Source organism: Schistocerca gregaria, chromosome 4, assembly GCF_023897955.1.
Source record: "Schistocerca gregaria isolate iqSchGreg1 chromosome 4, iqSchGreg1.2, whole genome shotgun sequence".
Classification (NCBI taxonomy): domain Eukaryota; kingdom Metazoa; phylum Arthropoda; class Insecta; order Orthoptera; family Acrididae; genus Schistocerca; species Schistocerca gregaria.
In genome coordinates, this window is record NC_064923.1 from 279,515,227 (window position 1) to 279,531,932 (window position 16,706).

A 16,706-nucleotide genomic window follows, 5' to 3' on the forward strand; every position below is an offset into this window, starting at 1 on the left:
CAAACCGAAAGGAAAACTAGACTTTACTTTATTTCCAGAAATTATTTAAATACTCGCGAACGTTCTGGCTGCTTGTACAATACCATACACTCTTGGACATCCGACATTCACTAAGATGGGGAACCACTGGCGACTCTGTTCCCACGGTTACATCGTCTGAACACTTGCGAGTTCCAACCTAGATTTTATACACTTGCAAAGAATGGCGAATGTCCCTCTTTCATTCACTCAGGCACACTCATTCACTCTCACCTACTCATATAAAATAACTGTTCACAAAAATTCAAAACATTTATGGTTTTAACAAAGTTATAGGTGAATTTCTAAAAGTAAAATTCTCAAAATAAATACAAAAGCACGGAAGGTGATTTTGTTTCATAGTTGGATGGTCACTGAAGGTGATCTATACATAATGGTATTTATTTAGACTCGAAAATTGTAGAAATTTGCGTTTTCTGTAAGATTTTTCTAATTTCCAAAATATGCAGGTTTCAAAGCTCAAATTTGGATGACTTATTTTTATTCATAACAGAAACTAGTATATTAACTTTTAATTTCCTCAGGTTCCTCAGTTAGAAGTTATTAAAGATGAAAGTTCCACGTTATACACGCGGCTAGTTAGCGCACAGGTCTTACATTCTCACGGTACAGACATGCCATATGGTCGTGACGTCAGACGAACGGACACCAGTAATCTGCCCGCTACAGCACATATGCTAATCTGATGGCTACTTTACAGTCTGTCTACATTTCACAGTAAATATTTGATAGAAAACTGTGCGCTCGCACTAGTTGCGACGCCACACACTATGGGACTTAACATCTGAGGTCATCAGTCCCCTAGAGCTTAGAAGTACTTAAACCTAGCTAACCTAAGGACATCACACACATCCATGCCCTAGGCAGGATTCCAAGCTGCGACCGTAGCGGTGGCGTAGTTCCAGACTGAAGCTCCTAGAACCACTCGGCCACACCTGCCAGCTTGAGTCCTCCCTCGGGCATGGGTATGTATGTTGTTCATAGTGTAAGTTAGTTTAAGTTAGATTAAGTAGTGTGTAGGCTCAAGGACCGATGACCTTAGAAATTTGGTTCCATAAGACCTTACCACAAATTTCAAATTTCATCTAGCAATTTTCGTCCCATTGAAATAACTCTAACCGTTGCGTCGGTATCTTTTTTTCTTTGTTGACTTAAAATACACCCAACGAACTTCAGTGGCAGGCACTACGAAACAGTCGTATCAGGGAGGCCTTTACTCCTGAAATTCACAGAGCGTACGTTCCAAGATGAGTCAGTAAACATATTAAGTCTTTGCACGTCTCTCATAATGAGAGGAAACTGGAGAAATTAAAGCTTGTACAGATCTTTACCGACGTTCGTTGGTGCCTCGCACAATTCGTGAACAGAAAAGGACTGTGGGAAAATGATAGATGTACTAAAGTACTCTCCGTCATACACCGTAAGGTGGCTTGCGAGCTATTCGTGTACAAGTAGAAGTTTTCTTCCAACGGACGCACCACAGGTGAACATCGTCACTTGCCGACTTTCCATGCCACACATGGGAGCTAAGTCTCATGAGCGAGGACTGAAAGCCAACTGCTGTTCTCCCCTGGCTGGCCCTCTGCTACCGATGAAAATTTATTTCATCTTCAGTACTCGAAGCGGATGTTGCTGAGCCTTGAGCCAATGCACAAGCGTGCGCCAGCGACCTCGTCTTCGGAGACGAAGAAATTCTCATGAAGTAAACCGCTGGCACATCGAATAGAAAAAAAACCACATACACAAACACATCCATACACACATATCTAATACAGTGATCTTAGCTTATTCCACAGGATATAACATGAGCCACATTCGAACAAGAATCATATTTGAGAGGCGAAAAATAAGCATCTTCGACAGCATTGGGGCAATTCTGTTTAGGCGTTTCCACTAAGTAGTAGACCTTTCTAAATCCATATATACCGGGTGATCAAAAAGTCCTACTTCATCATAGCTCAGGAGGAATGACGTCGAAAACAATGAAATCCGTAAAGCTGTGAGTACCGGGCGTGAGTCGTGCTTCGGTAGCTCAGTTGGTAGAGCACTTGCCCGCGAAAGGCAAAGGTCCCGAGTTCGAGTCTCGGTCGGGCACACAGTTTTAATCTGCCAGGAAGTTTCAATGAAATCCGTGAAAAACTGGTGGATTGTGCATGACGTTTAAATTTATTGCTTTTTTTTTCTACTAACCCTATTGCACCACATTTTGCAGACACGTCGTAGAATGTAGTGACAAAGCAGACAGATCAGCAGATATGACGTCACGAACACTGAGATGCAAGAAAAACTGCCGCATCAAGCGTGATGTTTAGATTTATTAATTCTTTGTTACTAAGTCAATTCGCAACATATTTCGCTGACAGTATTCACAAACGCCGCTGAAAATGTCTACATAGATATATCATTCTACGACACGTATTTCAACATACGGGGAAACATGCATGAAGTTTTAATAGATTTATTCTTTACTGCTAAGACGTTCCTACAGACGGGTCAACTTAAGGAAATCCCTGGCATCTGGCGGCGTTTTTAATAGCTTTCAACTGCAAAGCGAGAAGGGCACTAAGCGAAAACGATAGCCATCTATTGAGAGCTAAGAAGAGTCGTTTCCACAGAGACGATTATAAAATTACGTTGTAGACACGCAAATCAGCTGTGACCAGGGTACAGGAACTGTCAGTGACCATGTTTCTTAATTTGGATTCTGTATTAATACATCTGTACATTATGCACATTTCTTTGTACGACTGTTTCATAGTTTTAAAAGGTGTTTTCACGAAAACATAGGAATGAAATTTTTCGATGCCTCACCACAAATACAGTTCATTTTTTGTTTTCGTTTCGAGTAGAAAGTTTGTAAAATTGTTTGCTAGTATTTCTAATAAACGTTTTGGTACTTCAAGAACGGCATCATGAAATCATTAAAAGCTGCTGTAAAGTCTATTTATGGAGAAACAGTTTCGGTCAGGCGATCACCATCAAGTGACACATACTACTATATCATCTTAATTAAATAACAAAATATTAATTGTAATACCTGCCACTTATAGAAGGGACAGTCAAATGAAAACGAGACAGATCAAAAGATCTGTTTTTTACTTCAACAGTAACCGCCGTACTATTAATACATTCTCCAACTGCGAGAGAAGACGTCGTTTCCTTCATGGGGAAATGTTTCCTGTTGCATGTGAAACCGTGATTATTCCCATGTGTGCATCTCTTCATCCGAAGCAAATCTACTGCCACGAATGTCCTTTTCAGGGTTCCAAAAGTATGGAATTCACATGGCGAGAGTTGAGGACTGTATGAAGAATGTGTAAGGGCTTTTGCAGCGAAGCCGAAACAACAGGCACGCCAACTCAGCGAAAGTCAAGAGGACCTTTCCCTTTGACTGCAAGAGCCCGCAGCTAATTAACTTTTTGGAACACGGCGCCACAATTAACGTACAGTGGTACGCAGACACACTGCAAAAATTGAAGAGAATCATGAAGTCCAAACGCCAACGAATATTGACATAGAGCATCATTCTGTTACTGGATAATGCCACCCCACATCTGCCGAGGTTGCTTCAACTGCACTGCTTAAGTTTCGCTGTGAAAATCCTTAGACGTCCCCCAATAAACCCCAATTTCTCATTGTGTACCGACCATACTATTGTGTGTACTGACCATACTATTGGAGCCCTGAAGAAATACATTCGTGACCGTCGATTTCTTTCGGAGGAGGTGGTACATACCTGGGAACAATCATGGTTCCGTAGGCAACCACTAACATTTTCCATGAAGGCAACTACCATCTTGCTCACAGGGTCATAAATGTATTAATGCTTATGGAGCCTACATTGAAATAATAAACAGCTCACCAACTTTTTTCCATTTGTCTTGTTTCGTTATTGAACTGATGTGCGTTATTGAACTGATAGTTATGTACTTGAGGTCAAGAAAGATTCCTTTGCCCTGATGCAATGACTACTACCTGTTATAGCTCAACATGCATTGAAGCATTCCACTTGTATAAAATTTGAGGCGTGAATAGACGGCAACGTAATGTCACTACTGTTAATGAAATTACCATCCATTCATAGTGCAAGACAATATACTCTGAAGAGCCAAAGAAACTGGTATACCTGCCTAATATCACCTAGGACCACCTCTAGGATGCAGAAATGCCGGAGCAAGACTTGGCATGGACTTGACCAATGCCTGGGTAATGCTGGAGGGAATTGACACCGTATGCTCAATAATGTTCACGTCTGGGTATTGGTGGCCAGCGGAAGCGATTGATCTTAGAACAGTGTTCCTCTAGCCATTCTGTAGCAATTCTGGACTTGTTTATGTGTGTGTGTGGGGGGGGGGGGTTGCATTTTCCTGCTGGAATTGCCCAAGTGCGTCGAAATGCAGAATGGACATGAACGGATGCAGATAATCACACATGATGCTTACGAACATGCCACTTGTCAGAGTCGTATCTAAACGTATCAGCGGTCCCACATCACTCCAACTGCACACGCCCCACGGTATTCCAAAGCTCCACCAGCTTGGACAGTCCACTGCTGTCATGCAGGGTCCATGGATTCATGAGGTTGTCTCCATACCCTACACATCCATCCGCTCGATACAATCTGAAACGAGACTCGGCCGAACAGGCAACATATTTCCAGTCATCAAGAGTCCAAGGTCGGTGTTGACGGTTCCAGGCAGGCGTAAAGCTCTGTGTAGTGCAGTCAACAAGGAGTGTGCACTAATATGAAACTTCCCTGTCAGATTAAGACTTCCAGCTAGACCAAGACGGGAACCTGGGAGCTTTGCCTTTCGCGGGCAAATTCTCAACAAACTCACGACCCCTCCTCGCCGCCAGTAACTGATCTCCCACCTTCCAGACTTTACAAAAGTTCTCCGGCGAACCCGCTAGGCCAGCACTCCTATCATCACACGCTCCTCTGCAGACTGTAACTCTGAAAATATCCTCAGGCTGTGGCTAAGATATGTCTTTCAGAAACGCTAGTCCCACGAGTTTCGAGACAGAATTTCTGTGACGTTTGGAAGGTAGTGATGATGTAGGGGAAAGTTGGGTAAAACCGAGTACGTTAATTCACATGGATAGTTTTCACTGATCGATATGTCAGCAAATTGAGATTATTCAGCTTTCTTATATATTCAGCTTAAAATACAGCTTCGCATCATAAAAATAATACGCATCATTTTGTACAGTAAGCATGTTTTGTCCCACTCATGTGGTAAAACGGGGTGCCCATTAAAATGAGTGGAAAAAACTTGAAAACAAGAAAATGTTTCAGCAGCATACAGTAGTTACTAAATAGTCCACCAAGTGATACCATAAATCTTTGTGTAATGAAACTGATTTTGAACGAATTTGGGTTTTTGAAGAACTCAAAATACTTTATTGAAATAGACAAGGTTCTCAATAACTGGTGCCAATAAAACAACGAAAACACATTTTATTAGGAACATAAAGCACAGACGAAGGATCGGTCTATCAGCTCAGCACTGGAACAATGTTCATGATGGATATTTAATACCTTCCTTCCTTTCTTTTTCTTTTGAGGCTGCGTTAGAAGCTTTTTCCATCCTGGTTTTGCTCCTCTTGGTATATCCTGAAGCAAAGCAAGCGCTGTATCATGTATAAGATACAGAGGCGAGCGAGTGCACGGGACTTACCCTAGTTCACTGCTAGTAGCGTCACGTCATCGTAACGCGCCTGCATATAGTATTGCACCACATTTAACATAAAAGTAAAAATTAAGATTTGTGTGTAAAACTTTGTTAAAGTATAGTTCTATGTAATAATGTTTCAGGTAACAAATCTTAATGTTATAAAATTAGTAGTTTACGTAAAATTCACGTTTTGAAAGAAAAATAGGAGGCGCTAAATAATGACGCTAGGAAGCCAAAATTTGGTGAGAAGGTGCAGTAAGAAGTCATTAATGAGTGGTGCTGGTTTCCAAAACCATAAAACTAAAATTGACTCCAGAATCCGCGTTTTTCGGAAAAATCAGAGGCGCGTAATAATAGAGCTACAATATTGAAAATTGGTAGGATGCTTCAGTTCACCCTAATAATAATAATGGAAATACCACAATCAGTTACCTCTTCTAGTTTTTTTAGTAATTTAGTAAAAACTACTTTTGTGAGTAAAATGTACATAAGCATTATAGATTAAGTACTTTAAATTTTAATGATAAAACAAATTCTTTAAGACCAATGATCAGATAGGACAATTAACAAAGCTACACCAAGTTTTAGTCTTGTAGCATAATTAACAGCTGATACAAGTCTTGATAAAGCTATGGTTCAGAGGTAACAATCTACCGTTAGTTCCATTGTAAAAATTCTAGAGAGTAAAGTTTTAATTTTAGCGGGCTGAGATTTTCTACGTGCTTCTGTACTGCTCAGATGTATGTATACAAAAATTGAGAAGTTTGTAAAGCTATTATTAAATGTGATATTTAAGATTATGTGCCTGAGATAGCGGTCATTTGGAGGCCGCAGGCATCTGCATATGAACGGAAAGAACAGATGCTCTCTTGGCGGTACGCGCCGGAGCTATATAAAAAGAGCGGCAGAGGCAGTAGTAAGCTCACTCCGCATTAGACCAACGCCTAGTCTACGCGAGCTTAACATCCGATCGCGCCTCGCCTCGGGTGACGTCATAGCGGGCTGTGACATGCGCGTACTTAGCAATGTAAACGGACATTGAAAATCGCGAGGACTGTACACCGTCCTGGATCGTTTAGACTTCGGTAACAAACTGTTATTGTGCCGTCCGTGTGAAGTATAATTCCGCGTGGCAAGTGGTGACTAACTCCACTTTTAAGGCGAGCATTAATTTTTTTTTAACATTATTGCGAACTATTAATAGAGCACCGTTAGTTAGAGTAATGAACTATTCGGGAGGAACTTGCTGTAGAAGTCGCCTCTGAACTATTAAACGATTGGCTGAATTAACAATATTTAATGTCTTTAGCATTTTCAGAAGTTTCGAGTAATTTGTGTGAGCCTTTAAGATAATAAAATCTTGTTTGGAACGTTAAATTTTATTGAAGCAGCCCTAATCCCGTGAAGAACTATGGATATTTTTCGTTTAGCTGGGCTGTACAGGAATGTGGCCGTGCAGACTGGGAACTAAGGTCAGTAAGTTTCCCTTCGCTTTCTGACTGGCCACCAAATTAGTTGCCAGGCTCGCGTGATTTAAGGTGGCAATGTTCAACTTTCATTCAACATTAAACAACGACTTCTTCGCCGTCCCACATATGTTGCATCGGCAATAGTCTGTTACGTGAAATGAACATTCAAACAACTCATTCGACGACTTCTTCGCCGCCCCACAATCCGATTTAGCTCCATCAAAAAGTAACTTGTCCATTTTTTATCAGGCAACGTTTCTCTTCAACATACTTCTCCAAGTCGCACCAACATCGAATAAAATTCAGGAAAAACTTTTAAAATGTCTAGAAGGAAAAGGAAAAGACCACTAACGACCGTTATTTACAACTTAGAGAATGGCACTTGCTAGCAGTTGTGTGTGTCTTCACACTGAGTGTAGCACTAGTCATGGAAATCTAAGATGCGTCACATGCACTATTTTACGCTACATTCCACCACTGGAGGATGTGCAGGTTTGAGGACGAATCGTGGGTCATGTTTGGATAGCCAAGTCTATAGAGCACTTTCCAGCGAAAGGCAAAGGTTCCGGATTCGAATAACAATCTGTCAAGCTGTTTTAATATAATAGGAAAGTTTCAGTGTCTTCAGTGTTTGTAATAAAACCTATAAATTTCAATACGTCTCTTTTCGTAGAAAAGCCACAATAATGCAAACTATCAATGTATCCAAGACTGCAACACGTGTCTTAAAGCTCTCTGCAACTCAGACCTACCTTGTTCCGCTGCACAATGACATGTAAAAAAGAAAATACTTTGTCTGCCGACAGTAGTTTATAGTACTACTAATTCTGCTGAAGGCAGATCGTTTGCAATAAGTTGTGCTCGCAAAGGCTGGTGACGTTAACAAAGGGTAGACGAATACGTATGTAACGGAACATGAAATATTGTAAGATTGAGAGATTTATTAACGAGGAAAATAATTTACAGGAAATTTCAAATTATCTTCATTTCTTATGCAATACATAGGCATGAAAGTCCACGAATAGTAGATGAAATGTCGCGTGGCAAGGCGTCCCGTCGGGCAGTCCGTTCGTCGGGTGCAAGTCTTTCGATTTGACGCCACTTCGGCGACTGGGGATGAAATAATGATGATTAGGACGACACAACACCCAGTCCTTAAGCGGAGAAAATCTCCGACCCACCCGGGAATCGAACCCGAGCCCCTAGGACTGACATTCTGTGGCGCTGACCACTCTGCTACCGGGGGCGGACACGAATAGTACATGCTATACATTTACGAAAAGAGAAAATTAACTACATATACTTTCAGATCCTAGTAGTGCTACTTAGTGAATGCAAAAGTAAAATAAAAAGAGTATGATATTGCAGTTCACTCAAGTAAAAACAGATCAATTATCAGTAAGTAAACTAAAGGAACAAAAGGCTATCCGTGGTCAGATGAATAAACATTTTCAAACCTGAAAATAATGTAATTCAGAAGTATGTCAATGTAACGCCAGCAAGCAACGCTCTCACTATGAATTCAGAACGCAGCAGCTTAGAAATGCCCATCTCAGTAGTACAAAGCACAAAACGTCTGAACTCTACACATCTTCAGTAGACTGAAAGAAGTTAATGAGTATGAGGCAGTGAAGAATGTCTCCACACTGCCATATTCCAAGTACACATTCTGCCTCAAGCAAAGTGTGTGACTGACAGGGCTCCACGCTCAAAGCACAGTTCGCAGATATGGTGCTCACTATACAACTGAAGGTACGATTTCGGTAGAATACGAATTCCTCCACCTCATTGCAACTCGATATTTCATAGCGGCACTTATCCGAGATTTATTGATGCCATCGTAGAATTCCGATAATGGTCTCCATGGTGCATATGGTTCATATGGCTCTGAGCACTATGGGACTTAAGATCTATGTTCATCAGTCCCCTAGAATTTAGAACTACTTAAACCTAACTAACCTAAGGACAGCACACAACACCCAGTCATTACGAGGCAGAGAAAATCCCTGACCCCGCCGGGAAGGACGTTTACAGACTCCGATTTGATGTCTACATTGTTGGGAACAGTTAGCACTCACATCTCACAGCGTGAAGGAAGATAACTAAAAGAAATCGGCAGTGAGACGAACGGAAATAACACTTTTATTCCAAGACAATAATTAAACTTAAGTCACGTCGCTTTATGTTGGCCCCACGGACATTATAAGAGGCAAGATATGGCTATTAATAGTGTGATGGCCACGGACAACAATGGCCATTCTGCAGTGTTCTCCGATGCTCGCCAACAGGTTTGTAGGAGTTCTTGTGGTAGTGCATTTCACCCCTTCACCTAATCGGTTGACGACTGCTGGAAGGTCGTTGGTCCATGTGGACGTGCTGCAATGAATCTTCCCAAAGCATCAGACATGTGCTCGATGGGATTTATGCCGTGCGAAAGGGCAGGCCAGTCTATTCGCCGAAAATGCTTTCTTTCAAAGAGATCCTACTCCTTCGCAGCTCGATGCGGTAAAGTACTGTCATTCATAAAACTGAAGTCAGGGCCGAATGCACTCCCGAAAAGACGCCCATTGAGAAGGAATGCAGGATCACCATAACATAGACCAGTGAGTGTACCGTGTGCTAAGATTTGGAGGGCAGTACTCCCATGCAACATTCTGTTTACCCAGTCCTCAACACTTGGACCACCAAAACGATCATGAACGACAATGTTACTGGGTGCATGAGTTGCCCTCAAGTGACGAGACATGGAAACATGTCTTTTGGAACGTTTAGAGGACCATCACAAACCTCGGTGGCATCAGTGTAATCATTGTCTTTGAATAAATATGTCATTTCTATTCATCTCATAGCGGATAGGTCAATGCATCCAAATGGCATGGGGATTCCCTCACAAACTGTCAGTTCAAATTGCGGATGAGTTCAGAAAAAGTAGCTCTCTCTTACAAAACACATGAATCCCAGCCGAACAAGGCTTATGATCCTGATGTTTTTAGTCGGTGTGAAACCTTTATGGCCCAAAACCTACAGCTTCTCAACTGTCACAAGCGTGGAACAAATTTCTGCAGTAGCTACTACCTCAAGTGGTAACCAGTCCACCGTCGTCTTCAACGAAGCAAGCACTGTTTCGGATTCTGGTGATCGTGCAACGACATACTCGGAGGCATGGGAGAATCCAGGAAAGATCAGACGCACACGCCCTAATCCCTAATTGTTTTTGCTACAGGTACTTTCAACACAGACTCTCTTCTCAAGTCCAACAAACTGAAACAAGTTACTGATGCCTTGTTCAGATGTTAGATACTTTTCGCTGCAAATAAGGGAACCAGATTTATGGTCGAACATTGCTTCGAGTAACATGGTTATATAATCTTCAAATGAAAGTTTGTAAACGTGTAATAAAAAACCATCCCAAACTTAGACATAGGATTGTCAGCAGGAAGATTTTGGGTTCGATTTTGGAATTCACGTGCACTAACAGCCGAGTGCGCAAACAGAGTTTGTACAATGGAGAACGTATATGCGCCAAACAGTCAGGCGAATTAGAAGGACTTGAAAGGAATAGACACATTCCAGGAGGAGCTGGAAGATATCCACGTAAAAGTACACGACAAACGCAACATCATACTGCTTTGTAGTTCCCATGCTAATCTTAACAAGGAAAGACAATATCAGAAGAATATTGGAAACTACCCACCTCACAGAAGAACTAACCGCAACCGGAAGGGACTAGCGGAATTACATAAAGCGTCTAATCTGATTCTACAACTAAGTGCTATCAAACAACTGCCTAGAAACGAGTAGACTTGGGCATATCATGACTCCAGCACCCGTCAATTCCAAACTGACTATGTGGGCACTGTACGAAAAGCTAACTAGAGACAAAGAACATAAAAGTTGTGGGAAATGTCAGTGAAAACTCGGATCACTACCTCGTGAAAATCAAAGTTACACTAATTCCAAGAAATATCAAGAAGGTTCCTCAAAGAAAAAAATAAAAAGTTTGAGAGGGACAAGCTAAGGAGAGCATCTAGAATTCGCCCAAAGGTTAGAAACTTTAAATCCGGAGAAGTGGAAATGAATGCAATGCAGCAGTTAGTACAAATAATTCAGTTTGTTTGGAACAAATGAAACTGCCACAAAATCCTGAATCAAAAGCCATCCGCGGGGTAAAGTGTGTGTACTCTAAGAATTTGTTGTTGCTGATTGGTCAAGACTTCCATGAAAACGACGGACATAAATTCTATGAAACCCTCAAGCACAATATTAACAAACACAGATCAAAGATTACAAAGCGAAGCTAGCCCAGGGAGATGAAGTTATTTCCACATACTAGCAAGTTATTTTGAATGTCTCCTCAACTGGGAGGCGCCAGAGAAAACATTCGTTCGTGACAGTAATGAAAACATCCTGCCGGATTCGTCAGCGCCCACGAAGGAAGAAAACGAGAAGATCCATGCAAAGCACTGGATGAACATATGGTAATTGCTGAACTGTGGAAACATACAGGGGAGCACACTTATCGATTGTAGTGCTAAACGAAGGGAGTCTGCTCACACCCGTTTCTTGAAAACGATCGGTGAAGTGATGGTGCGTGAAGCATGCTACAAGAAGTACATTAATGAGAGAATGATAGCAGCTAGCCTTCGACGTCCCCAGGAACCAACAGGCGTGCTACGTCGGTCGCAGGAAAAAGGTCAGTTCAAGTTCAAAGAGAAATGCTTCTTATGTACAAAAGGGAATTCTGATGACCTTTTAAACAAGCAGCTAAGACTGCCATATGCCAAACGAAATTTTGATGGAGGGTACCTTATCCACAAAGTGACTTGGACTCAAAATGTTTGCTTCAAGTCAATACCCAAAAGCTATGTTTAATACCTGCTACGTCAATTTGGATCTCAATTTGCTATTGTATTTGATGGGTATCCATGTGAGGGAGACAAATGCAGCACAAAGAGTGCTGAGAGAATTCGTAGGTCCAAAAAACATTCTACGGTTGACGTTGTGGTTGAATCAGAGATGCTGAACCAAGTCCCTCAGGACAAGTTCTTGTACAACGAACGAAACGAGATGTATTTGATCACATTTCTTAAAAAGGAATTTCTGGAGCGTTCGTTGAAGTGCACCAGGCACAAGAAGATGCTGACGTTATGATTGTAACATCTGTCATTTCAAGAACCAAAGATTTTGGAGGTGTTGTCATTGTAAGAGAAGATGTTGACCTGCTTGTGCTCATGACCGGTTTGGGGCAAGGCATTGAAAACTTATTTTTCTTAAAGCCAGGAAGAGGAAATGCAGAAGACAAGTGGCTTTCCACTGCATCTTACAAGTTTGACAGTGAATATATTCTGTTCACTCACGCCTTTAGCGTATGTGATACAACATCCGCTTTTTTTTGCAAGGAAAAATTAAGTGCTGCAATATTGTTGCGAAAAATGAACACCTAACCTCAGCGCTTTGCACGTTCAATAAACCACATGCTACTCGTGAAGAAATAATAAGAGCAACAGAACAGGTTACTATCGCATTGTATAGTGGAGGTGTCAACAGTTCCCACACACTAGACAATTTGCGGTACAAGCTATTCGCCAAGTCTGCCACAAAAAGCAAACTGAATCTTGCACGGTTGCCACCTACACAAGATGCTGCAGAACATCATTCGTTGCGGACTTACCAACAAGTCCAAAGTTGGATGGGAAACTGGAAACCCCCTGAGAAATGGGGCTAGAATCACAGTGACCACGGTCCAATACCTGTTATAATGAGCCAAGATCCAGCACCTGGAGCACTTCTTCACATTGTTTCATGCTCATGCAAGCTGAACTGTGGCGGAGCGTGCTCCTGCAGAAAAGCGGGTTTGAAATGTTCTTCAATTTGCAAGAAATGTATTGGGGTCAACTGTGAAAAAGTGCCAAAATTTTTATATGAAGACAGTGAAGATGATGTTATCGAGGATGTTGAGGAAACCGCTGACGAAATCAACGAACTTGCTGAGTCTGACTCGCTGTTTAAAGAAGAGGTCAATCTGGGATCAGCTCTATGTACAGACCCTGAATCCGTAACTCAAGGTATTTTTGGTGACACTGAGGAACCTGGCCCATCAAAACGTTGGAAGTGATGCTCATTCTGTCTCAAGTGCGCTAATGTGCGATATTACTTTTTCAACCAGAACTTTCACCATTTTTTAGTAACTGACAATGCATTTTAATTGTAATAAAGCTACTTATTTTTAATGTCAACTGTCTGGCTTTTATGCACATGAATAATTACCTAACTAATTAGGTTGCCTATTACAGCTAATAATAGTTCAGTTTCCTGAGACAATTTATTTTGTGTGCGTGTATATATATATATATATATATATATATATATATATATATATATATGTGTGTGTGTGTGTGTGTGTGTGTGTGTGTGTGTGTGTGTGTGTGTGTGTGTGTGTATGTCTCTGAATGATGTATTTTGATATTTATAGTTTTACAAATACCAAAGCTGAGATGGCCCATAGTGAACTTCAGGTAGTGATTTAGAATCACAATGGTTGGGTGCCCAATAATCCTCATATTGCATACAGAGAAACTGAATACTTGAAAGTGAGGTGGTAAATTCCAACATATAACATGATGTATAATATATTTATACTACACAAACAGAAACTGAAAAAATAGTGTTCAAAAATAAGTTATGTTGCCACTATGCTCAAAATTTGAAAAATTGGTATTTTTTGAGGCGCTGTAGCGCCTTGGATATTGGGAGTAGAAAAAATGGCAAGAATCAAATTTGTAGAGAATTTTGTGCTATTTAAAAAAGAAAATAGACGCTAAAGCGTTAGGAGCAAATGAAACAGATATTTTGAAAAAACGGAAAAAAGACCGAAAGTTTCCAAGTTTTTTGACTGCACAAAATTTTCCCAAGCGAAATTTTGTTGGCAAACTCAGTTTTCTAATATTTCCAACCATATGAACGAGTTGAAAAAATAAACTCTTCTACCCCACCTTTTACAAGGTATTTCTACAATTTGACTGGACTAATTAATACACACGTCAAAAAAGTTTTGCATCACCTCGGTTCCGAGAGTTCTGGAACCTGTACAGAAAATTGGAATAGGGATCAACACAAACATCATTTCCGCCGTTTTCACTGTTCATGAAAACCGCACATTGTATGTTGTACCTCCGTACAGCGAGGCCTTCAATGGTCGTGGTCCAGATGGCTGTACACACCGGTATCTCTAATACCCAGTATCACGTCCTTTTGCATTGATGCATGCCTGTATTCGTAGTGGCATACTAACCAAAAGTTCATCAAGGCACCGTTGGTCCAGATTGTTCCGGTCCTCAACGACCATTCAGCGTAGATCCCTCTGAGTGGTTAATGGGTCACGTCGTTCATAAACATCCCTTTTCAATCTATCCCTCGCATGTTCGATAGATTCATGTTTGGAGAACATGTTAGCCACTCTAGACAAGTGATGTCGTTATTCTGAAGAAAGTCATTCACAAGATGTGCATGATGCGGGCGTCAATTGTCGACCATGAACACCAATGCCTCGCCAGTATGCTGCCGATATGGTTCCACTGTCGGTCGGAGGATGGCATTCACGTATCGCACAGCCGTTACGGCGCCTTCCATGACTGTCAGCAGCGTACGTCTGCCTCACATAGTGCCACCCTAAATAGCAGGCAACCTCCTCCTTGCTGCACTCGCTGGACAGATGGAGTTCAGCCTTACCGGTTTGCCTCCAGAGACGTCTCCGACGACTGTCAGGTTGCAGGCAAATGCGACATCCAACGTTGAAATGAGCTGAATGCCAATCCTGAGCAGTCCATTCGGCATATTGTTGGGCTCATCTGTACCGCACTGCATAGTGTCGCGGTTGCAAAGGTGGAACTCGCCATGGACGTCGGGAATGAAATTACGCATCATGCAGTCTATTGTGCACAGTTTGAGTCGTACAACGACTTCCTGTGGCTTCATTCAATACAGTAGCGTTGCTGTCAGGTTCCTCCAAGCCATAATCCGTAGGCATCGGTCATCCACTGCAGTAGTAGTCCTTGGACGGCCTGAGCGAGGCATGTCATGAACAGTTCCTGTCTCTCTGTAACTTTTCCATGTCCGACCATCAGCGCCTTGGTTCACTACGAGACGCTGGACAAATGCGGACGCGATTGAAACGCGGTATTGACCGTCCAAACATGGTTGAACTTCAGACAACGCGAGCAGTGTACCTCCTTTTTGGTGGAATCACTGGAACTGATCGGCTGTCGAACCCCCTCCGTCTAATAGGCGCTGCTCATGCATTGTTGTTTACATCCTTGAGAGGGTCTTTGAACAGTGAAAGGGACTGTGTGTGTGAAGCAATATCGACAGTCAACGTCTATCTTCAGGAGTTCTGGGAACCGGGGTGATGCAAAACTTTTTTTGATCTACATCTACATTCATACTCGGCAAGCCACCCAACGACGTGTGGCGGAGGGCACTTTACGTTCCACTGTCATTACCTCCCTTTTCTGTTCCAGTCGCGTATGGTTCGCGGGAAGAACGACTGTCTGAAAGCCTCCGTGCGCGCTCGAATCTCTCTAATTTTACATTCGTGATCTCCACGGGAGGTGTAAGTAGGGGGAAGCAGTATATTCGATACCTCATCGAGAAACGCACCCTCTCGAAACCTGGCGAGCAAGCTACACCGCGATGCCGAGCGCCTCTCTTGCAGAGTCTGCCACTTGAGTTTGCTAAACATCTCCGTAACGCTATCACGGTTACCAAATACCCTGTGACGAAACGCGCCGCTCTTCTTTGGATCTTCTCTATCTCCTCCGTCAACCCGATCTGGTACAGATCCCACACTGATGAGCAATACTCAAGTGTAGGTCGAACGAGTGTTTTATAAGACACCACCTTTGTTGATGGACTACGTTTTCTAAGGACTCTCCCAATGAATGTCAACGTGATACCCGCCTTACCTACAATTAATTTTACATGATCATTGCATTTCAAATCGTTCCGCACGCATACTCGCAGATATTTTATAGAAGTAACTGCTACAAGTGTTTGTTCCGCTATCATATAATCATACAATAAAGGATCCTTCTTTCTATGTATTCACAATACTTTACATTTATCTATGTTAAGGGTCAGTTGTCACTCCCTACACAAAGTGCCTATCCGCTGCAGATTTTCCTGTATTTCGCTACAATTTTCTAATGCTTCAACTTCTCTGTATACTACAGCATCATCCGCGAAAAGCCGCATGGAACTTCCGACACTATCTACTAGGTCATTTATATATATTGTGAAAAACAATGGGCCCATAACACTCCCCTGTGGCACGCCAGAGGTTATTTTACGTCTGTAGACGTCTCTCCATTGATAACAACATGCTGCGTTCTGTTTGCTAAAAACTCTTCAATCCAGACACACAGCTGGTCTAATATTCCGTAGGCAGTGCGGAACTGTATCGAACGCCTTCCGGAAGTCTAGGAAAATAGCATCTACCTGGGAGCCTGTATCTAATAATTTCTGGGTC

The 16,706-nt window shown here is 42.0% G+C and overlaps 1 non-coding gene across 1 annotated transcript; it reads left to right on the forward strand.

Moving 5' to 3' along the window:
* Window positions 1-2,059: 2,059 nt before the first annotated feature.
* Window positions 2,060-2,134, forward strand: Trnas-cga (transfer RNA serine (anticodon CGA)). Its single transcript has one exon. It is a non-coding gene; the product is annotated as a tRNA-Ser (tRNA).
* Window positions 2,135-16,706: the final 14,572 nt, after the last annotated feature.